General features: G+C 32.5%; 1 long non-coding RNA gene and 1 pseudogene across 2 annotated transcripts; one reads left to right on the top strand and one right to left on the bottom strand.

Moving 5' to 3' along the window:
- Window positions 1-3,020: 3,020 nt before the first annotated feature.
- LOC138327240 (ran GTPase-activating protein 1-like) lies at window positions 3,021-22,350 on the bottom strand (annotated as a pseudogene).
- Window positions 5,212-6,698, top strand: LOC138328501 (uncharacterized). Of its 2 annotated transcripts, none has more exons than XR_011209218.1 (2): window positions 5,212-5,690; window positions 6,454-6,698. It is a non-coding gene; the product is annotated as an uncharacterized lncRNA (long non-coding RNA). The 2 variants fall into 2 exon arrangements; XR_011209217.1 differs by having other exon boundaries at window positions 5,212-5,694.

Raw genomic sequence — 22,350 nt, 5'->3', positions numbered from 1 at the left:
GATTGTAAGTGATCAGAATTCAGAACCCCTGGAGTATCAAGGATGCTTAGGTGCTAACTCTTACCGTTATACTGACATAGTGAAATTAAGGGGAGAAACTGACAGATCAGAATGGTTTCTTCTTACATTTAGGTCAAAGGGCCACATGTAGGTCACACTGACCTTCAAAGTAAAGAATACATTAACTAGGTGAGCCATTAACCTAATTATGAAGTTTCAGTGACAAACAACATTCATTTTGTTGCTGATCCTGTAATATAGGGAACTTGGACATGGCTTAAAGGGACATTCTTTCAATGATCAGTTAAGAAATTCTAATGATAAAATGAATGCTTTATAAAATTGATTAAATGTTTTATAATGTTGATCAGTACCAGATTGCTAGGGGTTATGGTGCAAAATAAAGGAATGTCCCTTTAACAATGAAAATTTAAAGCACAAAAAATATCATTTACATCATATTTTATTATTCATACAAAATAAAATCTAGACAGTTCACATGTGAGTATCTGGTCATAGGAAACAGACACATTATAAAATAACTATTGATGGTAATTAATGATTAATATTTGATTTTTTAAAGTATGTCACAAACAGGTAAACATTGAGTTTTTTTATACATGTATTCTGAATATGCGTCTTACAGAGTTACCTCCCATGCGGGTAGGTACTGATTTAGGTGTCATGTTTGCAAGCGTAACATAATGCTTTTCTTTCACAAAAATAATGACCTCACAATCGATACCTACCTAGAAGGGAAATAACTCTGTAATATGAAAAGATGGAGTAGTCCTGAGAAATATTTAAAATATAGAGAGATAGAATAGGGCACATGTGTTGCACACTTTTATGTGCCTGATAAGGGGACATACTTTGAAATATTTTCGTGACAACTTTACATCTTTGACAATCAACATTTGCTGATGTTCAATTTTTTTTATGAGAAATGTTTTAATCTACAAGAACTACTTACTTGTACTTTGGCACGATTAAATTTAAGCACAGATTTGATTAACATTTCAGTAATCATTGTACAATTAACATATCCAGCTTCTAATAAAGTGTACAGTAATCATTGTTGAAAAAAAATCCCTACTTCTTCTATGACATGCGAAAAAATTCAATTGGGAACTATGTTTTACTGCAATCATTATTTTGCTGTTAAAACATGCTTACTCTGTCCAGGCAATAAAAAATATACTGCATACTCTTAAGTGATTTTGGCAATAGCAAATACAATTTTGTTTTTATGAGATTAAACAAAACTTATCAAAATTCCTAACATAACACTATTGAAACCAAAAAAACTGCTCAATGGAGCCTGGCGATTCCACATAATGAACACGACAACCATGAACAACAAATACATATTGCAAGAAATGGTTCAAAGCTCAAAATTCAAATATACATGTCCTCACAGTTATTTAAAGTAATCACAACTATTCATAAATGAAATATAATTAAATCAAATAAATTTGTATGGGTATTTTTTTATATTGATGTATTTTTGTTCTTCTTAGTAATTTAAAAAATTTTTTGCAAGACACCGCAGGATAGAAAAAAATCTCATATTATTGTGAAATTAATCATTTGAAATTGAATGAATCACATTGAATCAAAATCATAGTTTAAATAGATAATCAATAGCCGTTTTTTTAAAACAAACCTCTTGACGATATAATCATTACAATGTTTTGACGCAATATAAATCATCATTCAATAGCTCCTCAAATGACATACCGTTTTTGGACACCATTTAAGGAAACCCCCCGCACCACACCCCCCCCATCGCTATACGAGCCACTCTCACACACCATGTTTAAGGCCTCTAATTTCACATACTATTAATCTGGAACTAAAACTATTGTAAAAAACATGATGAAAATTACTTGTGATATACTTTTTGTAAATATAAATTATTGGCATTAACTAGCAACTGATCAATTTATATTTTTGTGATAATGACTAGCAAAAATTTTGATTCTATCTAAAACGACACTAAAGTCCTTCTTCTTTTTTCTTTTTTTTAAACTGCATATAGGTAGCCATATAAGGTTTTGAATACTGATAGACCTATTGATGATAATTCTCAAACTCTTGTCTATATTAGTGATCATCATCAGTAGGCAAAAAAATGCCTTTGCGTTTATATAAACATATAATCTGGCGGTACTTGGGACGATGATAGAACTATGTGACACATGAACCTGGATATGGTCAGGAAAAGTAAGTTAATTCGTTTTTTAGCACTTTGTCAAGGAGTTTCAAAAATAGCCTCAAATTTCACCAGGTTGTGTTTAATTTTCGGCTAAAATTAAATCCTACAAATAAAAATGGAGAGTTCATGGCCACAGTCAACAGCAGGGGAATTATTAGCAACCTCCTAGTCGAAGCTTTTTAATGTTTAGAAATTGCGACAATGGAGCAAAACAAATTATCCCGGCCACAAGGAGTATATACAAAGAGCAAATTGATGAAATTTTCTCCCTACAATAATTTAAACGCCTTAAATTCCTAGTATTTTTGCATATTACAACAGTATTCTCCCGCACCTTGTGAGGGTAGGGTATTGATTGTGATGTGTTATAGTTACTCAAAGCTGTTAACGTCCGTACAAAATTTTTCATAGAAAATCTAAACATGCACAAAAATAGAAACACAATGTAATGACAGTCCCACGGACTCAGCTATCTACCCGCAAGTGAAAGGGTTTACTTTTGTAATATGCAAAGGACCGCTGAAAACTATAGAGAACTTGCACCCTGATGTTTAAGGTGAAAGGGAACAACATAGCAATTAATTTCAGGTAAGCTCTATTTGTGACTTATATGGAAACTTCTCTCACGTTCAGGAAGCATCAATGTTCATTAACTCAACTGTTCACAAGTAAAAATGTTTTTCAAGTAGATCTTTAAGATCTACCAACGGGTAGTCCAGAATTTATAACACTGTAGAAATTCAGAATTTTAACTACTGAACCCTAGTTATTATAAAAAATTGAATACCACTTCACACAAATCCTTAGCTGATGGTTTAAAACAGTTTCTTCTGTATCAAATTTACAGTTAATTTCAATTTCATTGAATCTTTTCAGTCATGAAACAAATATCTTGCAGTGGTTCCATGGAACAACCATTGATGATTCCATCATAACTTATCGAGTACTGCCAATTCATTTGTTTCTGCTGTGACAGAATCACCTGTGCTTTGTCTTTTTCAAAATTTATAAAGAGTCTGGAGAAGATTATGCCGTGCTGGTCCAGATTTGTCTAGGAGTGGATGTGGCCTGAAATTTAGATATAACATGCTATTATTTCTATAGTAAATTCTTTTCATTAAACAGTTTGTTTATTGTGAAAAGAATATTAATTTATACTTTCGATCCAATAAATGTGGATATTTTGATGTAAACCTTTTTCAATAGGTAACTTTTCAAAATGTCATCTTTAGGAAACTTCTTAAAATAACTTTAAATTCTCCATAGGAAAGTATTATAAAAGACAGAAGTTAAAACAAATCTTAGGTCAAGGAACTTTCCTTAACTTTTGTAATGCTTTCTTATGGTGAATCTTTAGTTAAGGAATTCCCTTTAACGTCAAGGAATGTTTGTGAAACTGGGCCCAGATATGCTGTTCATGGGTCTATGAACTCATGACTTTATAAAATATGCAATATTAGATTTTCTTACTTTGACACAAATGCTGATAATATTTCTCTGGATTGTTTTGGGAAATAAGTCTGTTGCACTGCATGCTCTAAGACAGTAAGTGGGCCAACAATACTACTCGGGGGGGACGGAACTTTTTATCTTCACCCTGTGGTTAAAACAGAAAATCAATCAGAGAAACTCAAAACAGATTTACTAACAGAGCACAGAACACAGAATCAGGATAGAGTAAGTTTGTTAGGTTTTATCTTACTTTTCAATGAGTTAATTTTCAAGATGTACACTTCTTTAAACTTTTTATTTTTTCAACATCCATATTTTGATAAAACAGTCAAACCTGTCTATAATGGACACCAAAGGGACATAACCAAGTGTCCTTTATGCAGAGGTCAATTATGTATAAGTTAAAATAGCACCAAATATGGTTGATGAAACTGTGTGAGTGTCCTTTATAGGCCATTATTCTTTATAGTGGTGTCATGTATAACAGGTTTGACAGTACCAGGTTATTACAAAATAGATTAATATAATATCAAATGTAATATCACTAGACATAACCAGTTAAATCTGTATTTTAGCTCAGTCACCCCTGCAATGTATAATGGACTCTTCCAGTCATACAGCCAGTAGAGTTCAAATTCATGTTCAGGGTTGAATGGGTTCTGAGATTCTGAAGTTACCTTTAACACTCCCATATTGACCAGTAAAGCATTGGCAAACAGTGACGCTCCGCCTTCTCTACTGTCCAGCAGTAAATCTTCAAATAATTTGTCTGTAACAGAAAGTTATTTTATGGATTAAAAATTCATAGTTGACTTATGAAACTGATAATCACCAATAACATTGAAGGTATATTTTTTTGTTTTTATATCTATCATATGGTTCTATTGAAATCACAAAAACAAAGAAAATATCTAATTCACAAAGAACATTTCTTGTCATACAGTCAGCCGAGACCAGCTGCATAAACATCTTTAATACATTTACCTTTAAATGTTTTATAAAATGTTATTCAGTAAAACTATTCAAAAATAGAACTTGACATTCATTTTGACCAAATTAAACTACAGAAGTAGACCATGTCTTCATTTCTGGGAATTTTACCTGTACAATCACATGCTGCTTCCTTGGTTTTGGTATCAACTGTCGTAACAACGGACGAAACCTGTAAATAATCAAACCAAATACACTGTACAGTCATGTATATGTATTTCAATTCAATATTAGTGTTACTACAGTGCGTTTCGCATACAGTCTACAAAATCAGAAAAGCACCAGGTACATAGGAGATGTTTCCTTGTTAGTGATTTGTATTCCATCAACAATAATGGTAACATAAATAAGAATATTTACATTTTGCCACTGTGACTCCCATTACTCTAATGATAATCGTGATCTGCATTATGAGCCAATAAATGCAGCCTAGACTTGGTGTAGTAATATCTACATTAATGAATGCGAGTCTTGTTTACTGACACCATGTTAGTCCGCGCAGGAAAATTGACATTATAGTTGAATGAACTATTTTGGTTATGAAACTTATGAAAAAATCTTTTAAAGCGAATAGTCGGGCAAGTGACTGTAAAATCGGTAAAAATGGTATTAATATATCCGGTATAATTTCTTATGAATTAGAAAAATAAAACTTTCCGTCAAAATCGCTGTACATGCGAAGAAAATAATAATATCTATGGGAATCCTAAAAGTCCTCCCGGACGGCTAAGAGTGCAGTTCAATCTTAACGCATGCGCAACACCCACCACTCTCCGTATAAACAAAACATGGCTACCGTAGTTTTGAACCAAAATGTTTCCGCCAAAACAACCAACTGACTCACCTAAAATGCGAAAGGAAAGGCAATGGAGCAGCGACAATCCCAACAACTGACTCGGTAAACATTACGACGCATGGAGAGTGTTAATACAACTTGTTATAGTGAAGAGAACAGTTCAAACGAGCACGCGGCTCCGGACCGCTACTGTACGTACAGGCCTACTACCCGGTACTCCCTGCTCAGCTGATTGTGAGTGAGTCTTCGTATTTTGATCATTATGTAAATAGTCCCTAGCAGTATTTTTTTCATAAATGAGTGGTCACATATGGTCACATGTTTCATACCTGTTCCCCAATCGCGTAAAACGTAACCATGGGGTAAATAGCGGTTCTTTAGTGGGGCCTCTTTAGGGGTAATGAATGCCCTGTATGCTACCGGTCAATTCATACAGTTCTGATGTATATATTTATAGATTTTTAATTTGTAAATTTTTGTTCTGTACATGTTCTGGTAGTGTTATACACATACATTGTATATAGGATTTACATTGTAGGTTAATTGGTAAAATTGTATTGTATATGTTCTGATATACACATATACATATGTACATGTAGGTTTTAGCTTGTTCTTTAGATATATTTGGAGGACACATACAATATTATTTCTGGTCATAATAATAAATAGTGTTTGTATATTTATTACAACTGTACCTGGTTCATGTGTATATGACAAACTTTACAGAGTTGAAATGTACTGCAGCCATGTATCATTTATAATTATTCTGAATTTTTGTTGGACTATAGATAATGAATTTTGTATCTTTTTTGAAACAATATTTGATTCTATCAAATGCATCAGTGACACATTCACAACTTATAAAATGTTTTCTCTAAAATAAAAAAAAACCTGTAGAATGAACCTACATTTATTCATTTATATATATTTAAAATTGATCATTTCAATTTTTGTCATATTCAACAGATATAAAAAAATTGCTGGTTCTTTTTTTCAGGCACCATGCATGCATAGTGACATGAATACAGAAAGTTCATCCCTTGGACCTGTATACAAGTGTATGTATACATATACATACAATTAGCATCATATGAAGACTGAAGAATGTTGATTTGAGTGCTCTTGAAAGTAAACTTTTCCAATATGGACCTAGAAGATCATGAACAGAACATTTAAACAGTATTAATTTATTAAATGTTCCTTTCAATTGTAATCATTAAATAAAATTATGATGCAATACTTTTTCATTGTTTAACTTTGTAGAAATGTTTGTTTATATTAGTCCTCTAGATCCAGTGATTATAATTCTTGCATCCATATGCCTGCCCATTTGTTTGTCAGGGCTTGTGAGATAGCTTTTCAATTACTTTTAAAATATAAGGATTTTTTTTTACATATAGCAATATAGATAACTTTGTCTTAGGATTTCTAAATTCTACTTTACAAGAGAGTAGACTCAACATATAAATAAAACCATAAAACTAGCAAGTTATCTGAAATGTTAAAAATCTTTTTGTCTGAACCAAATTTCACATTTATTGTCTATGTGTAACTTGTACATAGACCATTTATGTATTAATACTGTAGTAACAGTGATTACAAACACATAGACTAAAATGTAGTATGTAGTACTATGTACATCTGTCTTTGATTTGAGTTCTAAACAAAAAAGTGGTACCTATTGGGAAGTTGTGACTTGGGCGGAGGGTGAAATACAGAAGAAATAGCTACACATGGAAAAAAGAAAGATATGCAGTACCATATGGATTCAAAGTTGCTCCAAAATCAATGAGACTAAATAACCAAAAAAAAAGCCATGTAAACCCCAAATATGCAATGACCAGATCAATGATAAAGCACCCTTCCACTTCCAGTTATCTGTAGCTATTTCTTCTATATTTCAACCCCCCACTCAAGTTACAACTTCCCAACCTCATGATTCTTCTGTCTTTTAGCCCCCCCCCCTCCACTCCCACCCCCCAACACACACATACCTGATTGATTGTCATGTTATTTCAGGTTCCTATTCAGGTATTATTCCTAAAAACCAAAAAGGATATACACACTGTGTACTCTCAAAGGAGGGGAACCACTTCATTCAAAAATGGAATTTACAATTTCATCTTAATTTTGAAATTTTCAATTTAATTATTAATTACTGGACTATTAAAACAGTATAGAACCCCTCGGCTACAGACAAAGTACTGTGGTACACATTTCTCTTAATTAATTACTTTTCTTCAACTCAATCATCTTTTTCTCCAGAGCACAAAAAAGAACAGGAAACAACAGAAAAGGAAAGTAACATACATGTAGGCCTATATGTTTTCTGGAAATATATATGATGTGTTAATTCTCACAGCATAGGCCTACATGAATGTGAAGAATTAAATACTATCTATGTTTGAGAGAATTTCCTAGTTGTAATTCTATAGCAGCTACATGGAATGTACGTTTACATATATACATTGTACGATACATATACATCATAAAAGTTTCTTTCCTTCCAGCTGGACATTCATGTCATCTCTCTCCAGAACTCAAATATTGTTTACAAAAAAAAAACCAACCAGAGACATAGATAATTTAATTAAATCTCTGCAAAAAACTACACGAATAATTGAACACATATATGGTACTTGTAAAATATCTATGTATGAGCTAATTTATTTTCACATCTTTGACAGCTACATGCACGGACGTTCTATGGAACGTTTTCGTGTGGTTTTAAATGGGAAATTATGTTACGATTATTTGTATTTAACCTTCATGATTCGGTTGATGTAAAATACGACGAATGCTATGCTGCAATAATTGCCCCTTGCCGGGGCCCCATCTCTGCATCGGCCGAATATTTGTGTCGATTTCCATGTACAAGATGCTTTTATCGAAAAATGATTACAAAGCATTGTCATTAATGTAAGAATACTTCATTTGCATCAAATGTATCATCTCAAAACAACAATTTGCATACCGCATTAGTGGTTTATCACACGAAACGAAACCGACACGACTGAGAAACACATGTCCATGTTGACATTTCCACGCAGCCTCGTTTTCAAAGAGTTTGGAGAATTTATATTTAGAACTGTGCTAAATTTTACACGGGGCTTCCCCAAAATTTCAATGGTCAAAACTGGACACCGTAAGCAGAACTTGACCATCATTATGGTATACAATGACTTTTGGAAGGCCAAAGAACGCATTTAGACTGGTTTCCTTTGCCCGACTATTCACTTTAAAATGTCTGGATAATTGAAAGTAAACTGAAAAGCAACTGAAAAACATTGAAACTTTGTTGTCTTTTCATTTTTTTTATAGGGATGTTTTTTATATCACATTGAACTTGGCTGTTGAGGTTAAATGGCTGAAGCGGGAAATTCATGTGTTTTACTCGCATCTAAATCATGTTTTACTTTGAAATAATAAGTAAAATGTAAATATAACAATTAAAGGATAGTTAGATTGCATTTATTGGAGATATAAATGCAATTTGGGTGGCAGATAAATATTCAAAGCGCCCTATTTATCTGCCTCCCAGATTGCATTTATATCTCCAATAAATGCAATTTAACTATCCTTTAATTGTTAAATGTATCTTATTTTGATGGTTGAGGAAAGACAGAGTTCCCAGGAAAATCAATGACCTACAGAGAGTACCTCAAATATATAAATGGTTTGCCAATTGCAACTGTTAATTATCAAACCTCCTAGATACCACATATGACAATGTATTTTCCATTGTTGATGCTCATCCATTTGCAAAAACATCCAAGTCATACACATGTCAATCATACTTGCCAACCCTCCCTATGCGGACAGGAGGGTACAGCTACATACCTACTTTGTGTATACATGTACCAGTAATGCCACCTATTATAGATACATTTGTAATTTCTTTTTCATAAATCTAGCTGTATTCTTAACTCTTACCTTCATAAATGTCTGAACAGCCTTGTCCACGTCTGAACATTCACTCTGCAACGTAGATATCAAACATTCAAAATACATTACCATGTGAATCTTTCTGATAGTTGTATTACCAGAACTGGTTTTGTTTCAGCAATTTTTTCTATTACATAAATTGCTCTGAAGCAGGACAATGGACAACAATCTTAAAAGTTTTCAGAACTCCATAAAGGTTATATTATAAAATAAGGAAAACTGATGTGATGTAATGGCCATACTCATTCATCCCTAAAATTTCATAATGAACTCTCCAGCCTAGATCAGTCCATATGAGTATTCAGGGGTAAATAAGGTAAAGAATGAATGATTTACCCCAAGTTCTTGTTTCAATGCTGCGGCTCGTCCTGCTCCCATCTGGATCAACTTTGTTGGAGAAGGAAACGAAAGAAAGTCTTTGGCTGATACTACCGTCTAGAAAAAGATGAAAACATTGGAAGATCTTCATGGTTTTTATGCTGCAAACAGCCGTTTGCCAAATATATGCATCCTTTTATGTTTTCCTGTTCAGATTAAGGTCCTTTTAGAAAAGGTCTCACCTGTGATTACCTTTTTATGTCTAGTGTATATAGAATAATGTAGAACATGAAGTGTGTGTCAGCTTGTAATTGGTCAGCTGTGATTTCATGAATGCTTGTGATTGGTCAGCTGTGATTTCATGAATGCTTGTGATTGGTCAGCTATGATTTCATGAATACTTGTGATTGGTCAGCTGTGATTTCATGAATGCTTGTGATTGGTCAGCTGTGATTTCATGAATGCTTGTGATTGGTCAGCTGTGATTTCATGAATGCTTGTGATTGGTCAGCTGTGATTTCATGAATGCTTGTGATTGGTCAGCTGTGATTTTATGAATGCTTGTAATTGGACAGTTATGACGAAATGAGTGTTTTGATTGAATTGGAGAATAAACATGTCTTAAAATTAATGATGAGCTCGTTATTATAGTATTCTCCTGAAATGATAGTGAAAAGTTATGTATGCTTTAGATAAAGAAATCCCTCACTAGTAAATCTGGGCCGGTCACTTCCACAGTTCATTTGTTTAAAAATTTCTTTTAAATCACAATAACTGCTGATGAATTTAATACAATCAATACATCAGTTGATGATTCACCAGCACTTGTCGTTACTACAATATTGACACAACTTTGTCAAATTCATCAAATATCCTCTGCTGTTCGTTTATATGAGTATCATTTTAAAATTCACATCCTCCAATTTGTTCCAGCTACTTTCAAATATATCAGTACATGTACTTGTTTACATTAGATTCTGCCATGAGCAAATTTTAACTTAATCGACATGTTATTCAGTGTACCAAACAACACCTGTGTAATCATTTTTCATTGAAATTGGCCATTAATCCTATTACCTATATATGAGACAACAGTAGCGCTACTGTAGGTGCCAAGGGCACTTAACAAATAAAGGACTAATTGATAGAACAAAATTTGGACTAGCCTTTCATAAAATTATTGCTAAGTAATCCATAAATCATTTTGAAAAAGAAATCATTAAAGAAACCTACACAGTTTTCATATTTTCCATCTGCATTTAATTCAAGGTATGTGAAATTGAGGCCTAAAAATGGGAGAGGGGCACTTTTAGAGATTGGGGGCGCTTGTTGGGTTGAATATGTTATATTGTATTTCATTTTATGAAAAAAACTGCACATCTACAACATCTATTTATAATTACTATGTAAAATTTCAAATATAATTTTCAAAGAAATATCTAAAACCATTTTGACAGAAAGACACTGTACTTGATAACTTTAAAGCCCCCATTTCTCCAATAAGGGCCAGCAGAGATTGCCTATATGATAGGATCAGTAAATCAGACGAAAATTTGATCAATATCCTTTCAGTTTTTCATGATTAGTAGTAATTTCAATGAAGTATTGACCAACAGCAGAAAAGAATAATACAGATCACCTGTTAAGCTCTAAAAACAATGTCCAGAACTGTATTAAAGTGAAAAGAAAACAATCAATAAATTGTGTATTCAAAGAGATCAATTTTATTTGACACAATATCTTAAAATCATGGCAAGGCCCTCGTTTATAATCAACTGTGTTTTAATTAATATGTGAACAAACCTATAGCTGTGATTATGCTTTAATAACATGTAATAGAATGCTTCAGTGTAAAAATAACATTAACAAGAGGCCTAAGGGCCTGTATTGCTCCCTGCACCTTACAACCATTTAACATGGACCTTATCTTATTCAATATTTTTTTATAAACAATGACATGATTTAAACTAACATTGGATTTATCGATACCTTATCAAAAATGGTAAAAAATAAACGCCATGGAGTCTGGGACATGCTACCTTAAATACTTTTTTCTTTACCCTCTTATTTACATTTCTCTTACATGTTGCTTCTATACTTTTGTATTAATTAAGTTTATCAAATCTGATTGATCTGATCAATTACTCAGAACTCAATATAAGACCTCCATCTTGTTCCATGGAAATGTATCAAAAAGTTATATATTGAATGTAAACTACATAATTGACTCATAATTTACATTGACTTGTTAACATAGTGTATGACTTATAAATGTAACGTAAAAAGGCAAAATCACGATAAAAATACATGGAATTAAAAAAAAATCCATTTCAGGATTATCAAAGCTTTAATAATTATAAAACCATGATATCAGAATGGATTTGAAGTAAATAGAAATGAGGTAATAATCACCAGTTTGACATGATATTGTAAACCAATTTTCTTTCGCGGCTATTTAATTTCGCGATTTCAGTTTCAAAACATTTTCGCGGAAATTAAGTTTCGCGGATTTAAACTTGAATGGAAATAATATCTTTAAATTTAATTGTGCAAGAATTGTGGAATATATCAAATCGCAGAGAGAAACTTTCGCGAATTTTACTTTGATCATGAAATTCGCGAAAGTAAATCGCACTTGGTTTACAGCAGTAATATGTCATAGTCTAAAAATAAGTATAGATTGATAAAAGGAAAGGTATAAATGTGTACAAATAATGTGTTACATTTAAAATTGTTTGGAATTAACATTACATACATACGATTCTACTTTTGATTTACATGATGATAAAAATGAACCTGAAAATATTGACATACATCTGTTATAAAGAAAGCTTAAAACATATGAGGTGATAAAATACTGTACGTCAGGTGACTTTGCACATATCTTCTTTATTGAAAAATTCTAAATTGACAAGGAAAATATTTTCAAATGTAAAAGTTGGAATTCTGTAACATGTACAGGTCACAATATATTCCTTACAAAAAAGTATATAGCTTATATATTTTATAATAAAGCGCACGTTAAGAAATAGTTTAAACTCTATATATACCCTATTTCTAAAGTAATTTATAAGTTCATGTGATAATCTATTCCTTACCTGTAATTAGTTTATGAGTTAATCTAAAAGCTTGTGAAAGGTGTCTGCCTTTAAATTAAAATCTATGTTTCATAGCATGGCTGCCTTTATAGGTTAATTTTAAGATGTTCTACTGCCGACAGAGCATAGACAATACCCATCAATTAAACAATTACTGATGTTTAATTATGTATATATGTGTGTAATTAACATAGAAATACATATAAAATAATCTATTTGCGTTTAGTACATGCACAATCAATACTTAATTCCATATAGGGCACAGTGCCGTGGAATTTTTTCGGGACATTATTAATCATTTTTAATATTTTTAATCTTGAAGAAAATATCTTGTATTTTGCAAAAAGTAAGATTATTTTTTTTCTCTCTCTGTATCTTGAAGATAATCTTGATGAATAAAAGTACTTGATGATAAAATATATGTGACACATGGAATCGACAATATAAAACACATCCAGTAGTGATTCACAGATATGGGTCCACACTAAATCCAAGTTACTATCACAGATAGGGAGATCAAGTAAAAGACTTATTTCGACACAAGATAACTTTTCTAAGATGTAAACAGAACAAGTATTGTCCCCGGACTGAATTAACAACGATTCCTGGAATACGTGTACTAAGACGTTGGCCGTTGTCAAGACAACTTCATTTTCCCAAGATCCGAGACGAGATCAATTGTGGCGTCACCCTGTAAACAACCCAAAGGAGAACTTTTAGTGACCAAAAAAGAGCACGCTAATTGGTTTAAAACATATAGCTAGTTACTATGGGTGTAACAGTGAGGCAGTCTAAACTACAGAAGTCGGAGCCTGTGAGTATGAGAGAGATGATTTTTTTTATTGGTGATATATGTGTATGTGAGAAATTAATGAGACAAGGTCTTGAAATATTTTTTGTAAGATATGAATAGTGAATTATATGTTCATCAAGGGGATGAGAAATCTGTTCAATACAACAGTGGGATTGGGACAGTTGCAAGTGTCAGCTATAGTTTCCTACAAGTCCCTAAAAGGACACATTTGAAAAGCTTCTTTCTGGTTTGAAAAAACTGTAACAATTCATTATTAATTTATTCATGGGGTGAATGAAAAGTTCTAAAAATTAAGAGGATGTCCTGATTATTAATACTGAAGCTCGTGGGGATGCACAGGGTTGGAAGAGTGACAACCACAATTGCATAAGATTGTCCAACTAAGGTCTATTTTATTGTGATAAGTCTGAGCAAACAGGTAGGAAATCAGGCATTAACCCTAATACAAACGAAATATTTAGAATATTAGTTCACAAGCAAATAGTACCGTAAACCAACTTATTTTCAAGTGTGATAAAACTTTGTAATATATACAATTAACAATGCAAAAATGAGTTTCAAATACAAATATAAAGTAGAAACATTTATAACTCGCTCATGAAAAAGTTCTTACACATAAAACATGAAAATTAAGTCACTGTGAATAAGTAAAAAATAAGTTGGTTTATAGTAACTTAAGAATGTACACTTAAATAAGCCAGAGATCATATTCAACCCAATAAGTCCATTCAGGAAAGTAAGAATGGTGACAGGTCATTTTTATTATGCTAAATTGGTTATAATTGGGGTGATTTTCATGGATTAATCATTTACATGGGTGTTATTTCAATGGGCTTAAGGGTTAATGAAATGCTTATTCAAAATGAATAATCTAAAGTAATAATTGAAGTTTCAACACAGAATTTCAATTATAGCATCAATGTTTTATTCTAGTAAATATCTCAGAGGAATATGCTTACTCTGAATGTTTTTTTTAATACACGAACGAAAGCATGCATAGTCATCAATTATACGCTTTATGACAAAATCAAAATCAGGTTGTAAATAAAGCCTATAAAGAAATTTATCTAAATTCTACCGTACCTGTTTTTCTGGACTGATGGCTTTGCCCTTCACTTGTAATTCTGGATCATCTACAGCATCTCCTTCTTCATCCTCTTGAGCCTCAACCTCCTGTAGAAAACCAAACTTATATTTAATCATTGTCCTCAATCTCTTGTGGAAAACCAAATTTTTATTTATCATTGGCCTCAATCTCTTGTAGAAAACCAAATTTATATTTATCATTGGCCTCAATCTCTGGTGGAAAACCAAATTTTTATTTATCATTGGCCTCAATCTCTTATGGAAAACCAAACTTATATTTATCATTGGCCTCAATCTCTTGTAGAAATTTAAACTTATATTTATCATTGGCCTCAATCTCTTGTGAAAACCAAACTTATATTTATCATTAGCCTCAATCTCTTGTGGAAAACCAAATTTTTATTTATCATTGGCCTCAACCTCTTGTGGAAAACCAAACTTATATTTATCATTGGCCTCAATCTCTTGTAGAAATTTAAACTTATATTTTATCATTGGCCTCAATCTCTTGTGAAACCAACTTATATTTATCATTAGCCTCAATCTCTTGTGAAAACCAAACTTATATTTATCATTAGCCTCAATCTCTTGTGGAAAACCAAATTTTTATTTATACATTGGCCTCAACCTCTTGTGGAAAAACCAAATTTTTATTTATCATTGGCCTCAATCTCTTGTGGAAAACCAAATTTATAACATCAGACAGCCTAAAACTGTTGTATTACAACAAAATTATATCTACATTGGCCTCAACCTCCTGGGTCCTATGTCAAACGATACAACCATACAAGTGATTAAAATATGTCTCCTTTGAATCTTAAAAAAATCTCTCCAGATATTTATGATTTACCTTAAAGCTTTTGTTGTCTTTCATAACTAAGAAACATTTATCAATACCTATAATTCATTCACTTTATGTCTGAATCTCATTTTTTTCTCTTTTTAGAAATGAATTGTTTTACCAGGTTGTTATACTCCTGCTCACAACCCTGAGATCACAAAGAACCAAACTTCATCCACAGCAAGAACATAAGGCATTACATAATATCTATACAAACCTCGCCATGAACATCTCCGTGCTCTTCATCCTCATCATCTGTTCCTTCATCACCACTGTCAAAATACACTCCATCTTATCATTTCTAAACAATCTGTACTTGTCACTCTACCATTAATTTTGTTTGTCCATCCAAAAAAATTTAATTGAATTACTGATTTTGAAAAGGTCAGTCAACTATATACTTTCATCATCATCATCATCATCATCATCATCATCATCATCATCATCATCATCATCATCATCATCACATCATATTTCTTTATGCCACTCAATGAAATGGTAATAGCACATGCCACTTAATGAAATGGTAATAGCGCTAAGTGTTACCAATGTCAGACATTTTCTTTATTCTTTTCCTGCTTTGCTATACCGTGAACGTACACATTTCACTGGTTATCATATTTTAGCGTATTTTGTGTTAGAAAACTTTGCAATTAATACAAAATATGCAAATCTTTGATCGAGTTATTTATAATTGTCAATGCGCAAATTCATGTTAACATTGGGGCTAACTCGTTCAAATTAAATTTTGTGCTAAAATTTTATTGTACATTACAGAGCCTAACACACCCATGTAACTTTAAGAGATCTTGACAGACCCATGGAAGATGTATAAACATTTGAATGGCAGTTACATAGATGTTTCAGATATTGCAGCTAGAGCAATTAGACCAGCTACCCTACATGTACAAACCCTTAGTGACCCGAGAGCGTCAGCTTTATTTATGGCCTCCATAGTACCTTTGACCTCTTCAACTCCGTCTTCTCCAAGCTGATTGGCTGTTCAAACGATAAAGGCACCAATCAACAGCTATCTACTACTAGATCATTGATTTGTACAACAGTATCTAAGATAGTCCCAAGAGATTGTGGCGTAAAAATTTGTCAACTTTTGTTATTTTTTTCTATTTGTTTTCACGTTCGAATTCACTAGATCAGAAATAAAAACAGACAGCTTCACTGAATTTAGAATTTTAGTTTTGCCGATGACAACAAGAGAAATTACCATTCATCTTGAATGTTATAAAATTCCTGCAGATTCATTGATTTTCTCTGTGCATACTTTAAAGATAATGGCCTAAAAGAAGTATGACTACATGAGAGTATATTAACATTTATAGGAGATTCCCAGTTTTTGTGGGTGCTGAAATAGGCTCTAGTTACCTGGAGGAAAAATGCCTTACAAAATTGTTGAAGTCGATCTATTTCACATGAAAAATGGAAATTAGCAAACAAGAGAAACTAGTGCTCACAAGGTACTTGAAGAACATAAAAAGAGACCCTATCAAAGATTTTAATTAAAATCATGTCTTAAATTAATCAAAGTTAGATTTTAGTTGTCTAATTAATGATTTTTGAACACTTACAGTCCAAATCTAACATCTCTAGATCTGCTTTGTTTTTCCATTGCATCAGCTATAGCTGTGGCCCCCAGCCTTGTTTTTATTTCATTCCCAGAAAAAATTACGTCCTAAAAATAAAAGATTAAATCCATAAAATAACAAGGTTCAAATCAATTTTGACCTGTAAAATCTACTTTAATAATAGCATTTGCTTCATTTCCAAAGAATCATGATTCGTGAAAGTTCATGATCACTGCACAATGAGTATACTTTTTTTCTTACAAGATATGTACAGCAGCAATTTTTGCAAATACGTGAATTAGTCATTGCTCTTATTTACCCAGTCAAAGTTTGTAATAAAGTTTCAAAAAGCATCAAAAAAATACATTAATTTCAAAGTATTGAAGTTAATAATTTTTTCCAAAAAAAAATTTATATGCATGAAAACTGTCAACATGATTGTTATAAATGTTAGTTTGAAATTAACTCATTCACCCCTGTAGACACATTTAGACTCTTCTAAATCAAAGACTAGACCAGTCCATATGAATTGAAGGGGTGAATGAGATGGACGATGTCCACTTGTACGTACCTTTAGACTAGTATGACCTTGAGAGATGGCGCTCGCTAACACTTTGGCTCCTTCTGTTCTCACTAAACAATCTCCGAAATTTAATTCTTCTAACTTTTGTATATGATGTAGAACCTAAAAGATGAAGGAAAATATTATCATTCACAATTCAATTTAATCATGAACATTTCACCGCCGATATCCATCAATATTATTAACATAATTTCTCAATTTGGTAAGTGAAAATGCCCATACAATATTAATGTATTGTTACATTAAACAATGTGACTGAATCCTTTTTTCATTAGTTGTAACATCCGAGTATGGAAAATAATGTGACATTGAGAATTGACTGATCACTTATAATTAGGTGATAAATTGTATTAAACAAGTTACGTTCTTCTTATTTCCGAAGAATATTGCCATCAATTGTCAATATTTTAGTGGACTTGTGATATCTAGATCTGATGAAAATCTCTGTCCCCTTAATTCATTTATTTCGTCCTAGGAGAGGGAGCTGATCGGAAGAGACCAACTTACCTTTGCCATGCTTTTGGCTCCTGTCACTGTAAATGTGTTGTCGTTAAGATTGAGTTTTTTGAGTCCCTTATTGTGTTCTATAGCCTCAGCCAGAGCTTGAATTCCTGGCGGGTTGATACCATTCTGAGGCATGGAGATCTCCTCCAATGTACCTATGGCCTGTAAACAGTTAGAACATGTGTCAGTAAGACAGATAAGTGAAACTATCGCCTAGCACATTTATCAGAAATATTGAGCAAAAGTTAAAACATGCGTCATTAAGACAGGTCAGTGAACCTATCGCCTAGAACATTTATCAGAAATATTGCGCAAAAGTTAGAACATGTGTCACTAAGACATATCAGTGAACCTATCGCCTAGCACATTTATCAGAAATATTGAGCAAAAGTTAAAACATGCGTCAGTAAGACATATCAGTGAACCTATCGTCTAGCACATTTATCAGAAATATTGAGCAAAAGTTAGGACATGCGTCAGTAAGACAGATCAGTGAACCTATCGCCTAGCACATTTATCAGAAATATTGAGCAAAAGTTAGAACATGTGTCCCTAAGACATATCAGTGAACCTATCGCCTAGCACATTTATCAGAAATATTGAGCAAAGGACCCCAATGAGCTAGACACTGACTTCACATCAATTTAGGTTTTTCCAAAATAAGCTGTTGCCAAGGTTTGAGGCACTTGAATTACATATTTGATGTATGGCCTGGATATATATATTTATTTTTTTTCTTCAGAATTGTCTACATTAAATCTGTTTGAATTTTTAATGAATCAAGAACCTAGAAGAAGTCATTTGTGATTAATAAATATGATAATGACTATGAGACTAATTCACGTATCATGTAATGCTTGATAATGTTTGTGCTGGACTATTTTTTCTACTTGTCATAGAATGATGTTAAAGATGATATCCCTAACGTCATTACAGCCAGTACATTATAAAGTTCCATTAGCACTGAAGATACTAGTACCACAAAATAGTTATCGGGGTTTACCAGTACCATGTGGTATTTTAATTAGTCCCATTGATGATCACATATTTTATACTTTAATAACTGCAAATCTTAAATTGGGTGGCAATTGATGACGGCAAACCATTTTCATTTTTTAAAGCAGCCTTTTGGTTACTTTTTACTTTTAAAACTCAGCATTTCAACGAGGTTTGATCTAAAGGTGTGAGTTGAGCCAATAATGTGACAACAGTGACCTTAAGTTTATTTACACACAATACCTTGATGGCCTGCTGGCCAGGAGCTGGTGGCGCGCATCGTTTCTCCAAATCCTGGTACTACGCCCTGATATAAAATACCCGTAAAAAGCCCAGTGGTTTTTCCCCAGCCGCAAGAGTCTTGACTTATGACGAGTCTAAGTTAGGTGCACTTGTGACAACATGCTGTACAAACAGTGATCATCTTTAGTTTTCCAAACAATATATGCAGTGATAAAAAATTTTCCATCTTTGGTGAATACCCGATACAATTGTGCAATTTTAATGTCGTAAGTTACCCTCATGAGAATATTCAGGAACTGCTCACTGTATCAATAATCGCACATTTGAATCATTGTTGATTTAATAAAATATTTGTGCAATGAAAATCAATCATCACAATACTAGCTACTAATACTGTATATGCCGTACTTTACGCAGTTCAAATTTTTGCAATTTTACGTTAATGCGACAAAAAATACAATCTTAATGGCTTTAAATTTTTTGCATCTCATACTTTTTTGTATATATTTCTCAATAATTTGCATATCATATTTTACGCTTTCATTATAATCAATGGCCTTTGAAATCGCGAAAATATCATCCCAGGCAAAATTAATTAATTTTAAAACTAATCAAAAATATAAATACCCTCATGGTTACCTCCATAATAAAATCTGCACATAACTGAATGGGACGGGCAAAAGGAGATTTGAAAGATGTGGATAAGTAATTTTAACAATTCCTCTTGACAAACTTAGAGAAAATTGAATACCTTTCCGCCTCCTATTCCTAGACCGTTATTGTTGAGACGAAGCTCCTTAAGAGTGTAACAGCTTGGACTTTTGAGGAGCTCTATAAGTCCGTCCACACCAGTTGGACCAAAAGGCATTATCACTAAGATCCCAATTCCACTAGCCCAGCTCCTGCCGATATAATTCCCTTCCCTAAATGTTTCTGTAAAGGAAATAAGTGTTTAAATACAAATATTATCACAATTTTGTGGACAAATTAATATTTTTTGCTTTTTGTTTTTTAAATTAAACCTTTTTATTTTTTTTTTTGCTTATTTCTGTCTGAAAAAATCCAATATATGCATGTAATGATTATTTAAATTTTAATCCAATTTTAGTCAATTCATGTTCTGAAATGTTTTCAGCATTTTTAAAATTTAATACATGTATAAATCTATACATGTGTAACATTTCCCACAATTGCTTAAATCCAATTGTCTGAAAATGTCTTTGTAAATGCCATTATGGGTTAATCTTTTTTGGCAATTAAATATTTGCAGCAAGTATTTTTTTCTTGACAAAAATTCCATATTTTGCTCCATGAACTTGAACTTTACTTAGCATATATAGCTATAGCCTATTATTTTGCTACACACACTGATTTTCATGTTTTGTTCTAAAATGCCTTACCAAAGCAGGAGGGATTTCTGTTTTAAGTCGACCAGTGAACATGTCACTCCAATGAGCTCTCTACAAAGGAACAGAAATTAATTATTGAATATTTCATATATCAAAGTCTGTTACAGTTCTGGTTTAACCATTTTATTATTCATAAATCTGTACAATTTAAATCAGCATCCAAAGGAAAGAAATCCATGTCAGAATCTACCATATATGATGATATATAAATTATGATGACAATTTATATATCTGATACAGGATATATATAAATTCAAGTAATAGAGACAGTATAAGGAATATATAGTTTCAGTTATAATTACTCTCCGTCTGATTTACCTGAAACTCTGGGTGTTCTTGTAATGCTTTGGCTATCACCTCGGCTGCATCTGCCCCCAATGTGTTCCCCTCCATCCTCAGGGCTGTCATTGTCTTGCATTTTCTGATCTCATCTGCTATTTCTTTGGCTGAAAATGCATGGGAACAAATTTATAAGCATCACATACCTATTTCTCACAGTTTTATTTAACAAAATATATATACAAGCTCGTTATATACACGCAACTATCTACACTGTAACATTGTCAGATCACAGAAGCTTGATGTTTTCTGTCAATAATATATAGCATAAATATATAATAAAAAAATACCGCTATATACTAAATATAAAAACACTGTTTCATATAGAATTTAGGGAGTATTTTCTATTTATTTACGCTATGTATTATTGAATGAACATTGTCGACCCAGCGCAGATCTACAATTGCTGTGAAATGATTTGTTAAAATGTGTACTACTCATGTAAATCTCCTAAAAACAATTTAAAAATTGAACGAAGATATATCACAGATTATAGATATGGTATATAAATGAGTGGATACGTACATGTACAGTCGTGTGCCAAAAGTCTTCGTAATTTTTATTATGAGCTGAAAGTGTAGATAATTCTCTACAAGTATGCCAAAAATTGACCAAATCTGCCAATAGACGAGATTAGGAAAAATCAAAGAAAAAATGTAAAAATACATAGAATATATTAGGGAAAATAAAAAATTACGATGACTTTTGGCACGTTACTGTAAGTGTATGTGCGGGGGGCGGGGGGGGCATTCACTGGCATATAAGCATATATCTTTTTATTCTGTTGCATGCATTTAACTAATTAACTTCGCTTCACAAAGCACAATAGCCATCAGGTTCCTAAATTTTGATACTATGCCCATATTATTTACAAAATATTGCTCTAGATCTACAGAAAGGCATTAAGTCTGTGACACAATGCGTAAAGCGAAGACGTTGTTATTGACATAATTCATTACCATCCGCAGCTGTATTCATTTTTAGTCCTCGATCTTTAAAACTTAATTCAAATTTTTTTTTTCGTCAACTTGGGTCTTCGCCAACTGGTCCGTAACTTGTGATATAGCCTTGGACGACATTTTAAAGGCCGTTTGTCTGTTGATATGCCACTTGTTTTTTTTCACCATGCAACTTA

Source organism: Argopecten irradians, chromosome 7, assembly GCF_041381155.1.
Source record: "Argopecten irradians isolate NY chromosome 7, Ai_NY, whole genome shotgun sequence".
NCBI classification, from domain to species: domain Eukaryota; kingdom Metazoa; phylum Mollusca; class Bivalvia; order Pectinida; family Pectinidae; genus Argopecten; species Argopecten irradians.
Note: the sequence above shows the minus strand (reverse complement) of the source record. Positions and strands in the feature narration are given on the sequence as shown.